Genomic DNA, 6142 nt, shown 5'->3' with positions numbered 1-6142 from the left:
CTTAAAGATCCATTTATCTCAATGTCTTGCCGATCATCGGGCAAGTCCACCAAAGTCCATGCTTTGTTCTGATACATGGATCCTATCTCGGATTTCATGGCTTCTAACCATTTATCGGAATTTGGGCCCACCATTGCTTCTCCATAGCTCGTAGGTTCATTGTTTGTCTAGCAACATGACCTTCAAGACAGGATTACTGTACCACTCTGAAGCAGTACGCATCCTTGTCACCCTACGAGGTACGGTAGTGACTTGATCCGAAGTTTCATGATCACTATCATAAGCTTCTACTTCAATTGGTGTAGGTGCCACAGGAACAACTTCCTGTGCCCTGCTACACACTAGTTATAGTGACGGTTCAATAACCATATCAAGTCTCCACCATCCTCCCACTCAACTTTTCGAGACAAACTTTTCCTCGAGAAAGGACCCGATTCAAGAAACAATCCCTATTGCTTTCGGATCTGAATTAGGAGGTATACCCAACTGTTTTGGGTGTCCTATGAAGATGCATTTTATCCGCTTTGGGTTCGAGCTTATCAACCTGAAACTTTTTCACATAAGCGTCGCAGCCCCAAACCTTTAAGAAATGACAACTTAGGTTTCTCTAAACCATAGTTCATACGGTGTCATCTCAACGGAATTACGTGGTGCCCTAATTAAAGTGAATGTGGTTGTCTCTAATGCCTAACCCATGAACGATAGTGGTAATTCGATAAGAGACATCATGGTACGCACCATATCCAATAGGGTGCAGTTATGATGTTCGGACACACCATCACACTATGGTGTTCCAGGCGGTACTAGTCGTGAAACAATTTCCACAATGTCTCAATTGTATGCCAAACTCGTAACTCAGATACTCATCTCTATGATCATATCATAGACATTTTATCCTCTTGTCACAATGACCTTCAACTTCACTCTGAAATTACTTGAACCATTCAATAATTTAGACTTGTGTTTCATTAAGTAAATATACTCAACATCTACTCGAATCATCTGTGAAGTAAGAACACAATGATATTCACAGCATGCCTCAGCACTCATTGGACTGCACACATCAAAATGTGTTACTTCCAACAAGTTGCTATCTTGTTCCATCTTACTGAAAATGAGGCTTTTCAGTCATCTTGCCCATGTGGTGAGATTTGCATATCTCAAGTGATTCAAAATCAAGTGAATCCAAACGATCCATCTGCATGGAGTTTCTTCATGCGTATACACCAATAGACATGGTTCGCATGTCTCAAACTTTTCAAAAATGAGTGAGTCCAAAGATCCATCAACATGGAGCTTCTTCATGCGTTTTATACCAATATGACTTACATGGCAGTGCCACAAGTAAGTGGTACCATCATTACTATCTTATACCTTTTGGCATGAAAATGTGTATCACTACGATCGAGATTCAATAAACCATTCCTTTAGGTGCAAGACCATTAAAAGTATTATTCAAATAAATAGAGTAATCACTATTCTCCTTAAATGAATAACCGTATTGCGATAGACATAATCCAATCATGTCTATGCTCCACGCAAACACCAAATAACAATTACTTAGGTCTAACACCAATCTCGATGCTAGAGGGAGTATGCGATGCTTGATCACATCAAGCTTGGAAACACTTCCAACACATATCGTCATCTCCCCTTTAGCTCGTCTCTGTTCATTCTGTAGCTTTTATTTCAAGTTACTAACACTTAGCAACCGAACCGGTATCTAATACCCTGGTGCTACTAGGAGTACTAGTAAAGTACACATTAACATAACGTATATCCAATATACTTCTATCGACCTTGTCAGCCTTCTCATCTACCAAGTATCTAGGGTGATTCCGCTCCAGTGGTTGTTCCCCTCATTACAGAAGCACTTAGTCTCGGGTTTGGGTTCAACCTTGGGTTTATTCACTAGAGCAGCAGCTGATTTGCCGTTTCATGAAGTATCCCTTCTTGCCCTTGCCCTTTTTGAAACTAGTGGTTTCACCAACCATCAACAATTGATGCTCCTTCTTGATTTCTACTTTCGCGGTGTCAAACATCGCGAATACCTCAAGGATCATCATCTCTATCCCTGATATGTTATAGTTCATCACGAAGCTCTAGCAGCTTGGTGGCAATGACTTTGGAGAAACATCACTATCTCATCTGGAAGATCAAATCCCACTTGATTTAAGTGATCGTTGCACTCAGACAATTTGAGCACAAGCTCAACGATTGAGGTTTTCTCCCTTAGTTTGCAGGCTAAGAAAATCGTCGGAGGTCTCATACCTCTTGACATGGGCACGAGCCTGAAATCCCAATTTCAGCCCTTGAAACATCTCATATGTTCCGCGACGTTTCGAAAACGTCTTTAGTGCCTCAACTCTAAACCGTTTAACTGAACTATCAGGTAGTTATCAAAACGTGTATGTCCGATTTTCGCAACATCCACAAACGACGTTTGGGGTTCAGCACACTGAGCGGTGCATTTAAGGACATAAGCTTTCTACTGTCCGCATAATCGCTACTTTCAACTTTCAACTATATTTTCTCTAGGAACATATCTAAACAGTGGAACTAAAGCGCGAGCTTACGACATAATTTGCAAAGATCTTTTGACTATGTTCAGGATAATTAAGTTCATCTTTATGAACTCCCACTCAGATAGACATCCCTCTAATCATCTAAGTGATTACATGATCCGAGCCAACTAGGCCATGTCCGATCATCACGTGAGACGGACTAGTCATCATCGGTGAACATCTTCATGATGATCGTATCTACTATACGACTCATGCTCGACCTTTCGGTCTCTGTGTTCCGAGGCCATGTCTGTACATGCTAGGCTCGTCAAGTTAACCCTAAGTGTTTCGCGTGTGTAAATCTGTCTTACACCCGTTGTATGTGAACGTAAGAATCCATCACACCCGATCATCACGTGGTGCTTAGAAGCGACAAACTTTAGCAACGGTGCACAGTTAGGGGAGAACACTTCTTGAAATTGTTGTAAGGGATCATCTTATTTACTACCATCGTTCTAAGTAAACAAGATGCATAAACATAATAAACATCGCATGCAATTATATAGTAGTGACATGATATGGCCAATATCATATAGCTCCATTGATTTCCATCTTCGGGGCTCCATGATCATCATCGTCACCGGCATGACACCATGATCTCCATCATCATGATCTCCATCATCATGATCTCCATCATCGTGTCTTCATGAAGTTGTCTCGCCAACTATTACTTCTACTACTATGGCTACCGGTTAGCAATAAAGTAAAGTAATTACATGGCGTTGTTCAATGACACGCAGGTCATACAATAAATAAAGACAACTCCTATGCCTCCTGCCGGTTGTCATACTCATTGACATGCAAGTCGTCATTCCTATTACAAGAACATGATCAATCTCATACATCACATATCATTCATCACATTCTTCTTGGCCATATCACATCACATAGCATACCCTGCAAAAACAAGTTAGATGTCCTCTAATTGTTGTTTGCATGTTTTACGTGGCTGCTATGGGTTTCTAGGAAGAACGTTTCTTACCTACGCAAAAACCACAACGTGATATGCCAATTGCTATTTACCCTTCATAAGGACCCTTTTCATCGAATCCGTTCCGACTAAAGTGGGAGAGACTGGCACCCGCTAGCCACCTTATGCACCAAGTGCATGTCAGTCGGTGGAACCTGTCTCACGTAAGAGTACGTGTAAGGTCGGTCCGGGCCGCTTCATCCCACAATACCGTCGAAACAAGATTGGACTAGTAACGGTAAGCATATTGAACAACATCAACGCCCACAACTACTTTGTGTTCTACTCATGCAAAGAATCTACGCAATAGACCTAGCTCATGATGCCATTGTTGGGGAACGTAGCAGAAATTCAAAATTTTCTACGCAACACCAAGATCAATCTATGGAGTAATCTAGCAACGAGGGAAGGAGAGTGCATCTACATACCCTTGTAGATCGCTAAGCGGAAGCGTTGCAAGAACGCGGATGAAGGAGTCGTACTCGTAGTGATTCAGATCACGGTTGATTCCGATCTAAGTGCTGAACGGACGACACCTCCGTGTTCAACACACGTACAGCCCGGGGACGTCTCCTCCTTCTTGATCCAGCAAGGGGAGAGGAGAAGTTGAGGGAGAGCTCTGTCAGCACGACGGCGTGGTGGTGGTGGAGCTCGTGGTTCTCCGGCAGGGCTTCGCCAAGCACCATGGAGGAGGAGGAGAAGGTAGGAGGAGGGAGGGCTATGCCAGGGAAGAGGTCGCGGCTGCCCTCCCACACCTCCACTATATATAGGGCAAGGGGAGAGGGGGAGGCGCCCTAGGGTTTCCCCTAGGGGGCGGCGGCTAGGCAGATTGGATCTCCCTAGGGAAAATCCTAGGGAGACTTGCCCCCCCAAGCCAAGCAGGTGGAGGCTTGCCTCAAGCCAGGTGGAGGCGCCCCACCTCCCCAAGTAACGTGGGAAAGGGTGTGGGGGGCGCACCAACCCTTAGTGGGCTGGTTTGCCCCTTCCCCTTTGGCCCATGAGGCCCTCCAACACTTGTCGGGGCTCCCGAAACACCTTTTGGTCATGCTGGCCATAGCCTGGTACCTCCGGAACACTTCCGGACTCCAATACCCTTCGTCCAATATATCGATCTTCACCGCCGGACCATTCCGGAGTTCCTCGTCACATCCGGGATCTCATCCGGGACTCCGAACAACCTTCGGTAACCACATACTATTTCCCATAACAACTCTAGCGTCACCGAACCTTAAGTGTGTAGACCCTACGGGTTCGGGAACCATGCAGACATGACCGAGACACCTCTTCGGCCAATAACCAATAGCGGGATCTGGATACCCATATTGACTCCCACATGTTCCACGATGATCTCATCGGATGAACCACGATGTCAAGGATTCAATCAATCCCGTATTCAATTCCCTTTGTCTAACGGTATTGTACTTGCCCGAGATTCGATCGTCGGTATACCGATACCTTGTTCAATCTCGTTACCGGCAAGTCTCTTTACTCGTTCCGTAACACATCATCCCGTGATCAACCCCTTGGTCACATTGTGCACATTATGATGATGTCCTACCGAGTGGGCCCAGAGATACCTCTCTGTTTACACGGAGTGACAAATCCCAGTCTTGATTCGTGCCAACCCAACAGACACTTTCGGAGATACCTGTAGTGCACCATTATAGCCACCCAGTTACGTTGTGACGTTTGGTACACCCAAAGCATTCCTACGGTATCCGGGAGTTGCACAATCTCATGGTCTAAGGAAATGATACTTGACATTAGAAAAGCTTTAGCATGCGAACTACACGATCTTTGTGCTAGGCTTAGGATTGGGTCTTGTCCATCACATCATTCTCCTAATGATGTGATCCCGTTATCAACAACATCCAATGTCCATGGTCAGGAAACCGTAACCATCTGTTGATCAACGAGCTAGTCAACTAGAGGCTTACTAGGGACATGGTGTTGTCTATGTATCCACACACGTATCTGAGTTTCCTATCAACACAATTATAGCATGGATAATAAACGATTATCATGAACAAGGAAATATAATAATAACTAATTTATTATTGCCTCTAGGGCATATTTCCAACACTAACTCATTAGTAGCAATGCTTGCAAGGCTTAAGTGATGTGCATTACCGAGAGGGCCCAGAGATACCTCTCCGACAATCGGAGTGACAAATCCTAATCTCGAAATACGCCAACCCAACATGTACCTTTGGAGACACCTGTAGAGCTCCTTTATAATCACCCAGTTACGTTGTGACGTTTGGTAGCTCACAAAGTGTTCCTCCGGCAAATGAGAGTTGCATAATCTCCTAGTCGTAGGAACATGTATAAGTCATGAAAAAAGCAATAGCAACATACTAAACGATCGGGTGCTAAGCTAACGGAATGGGTCATGTCAATCACATCATTCTCGTAATGATGTGATCCCGTTAATCAAATGACAACTCATGTCTATGGCTAGGAAACATAACCATCTTTGATCAACAAGCTAGTCAAGTAGAGGCATACTAGTGACACTCTGTTTGTCTATGTATTCACACATGTATTATGTTTCCGGTTAATACAATTCTAGCATGAATAATAAACATTTATCATGATATAAGGAAAT

The sequence above is a fragment of the Triticum dicoccoides genome, chromosome 1B, assembly GCF_002162155.2.
Source record: "Triticum dicoccoides isolate Atlit2015 ecotype Zavitan chromosome 1B, WEW_v2.0, whole genome shotgun sequence".
NCBI classification, from domain to species: domain Eukaryota; kingdom Viridiplantae; phylum Streptophyta; class Magnoliopsida; order Poales; family Poaceae; genus Triticum; species Triticum dicoccoides.
The sequence above is the reverse complement of the archived record's forward strand: the minus strand, read 5'-3'. Positions refer to the sequence as shown.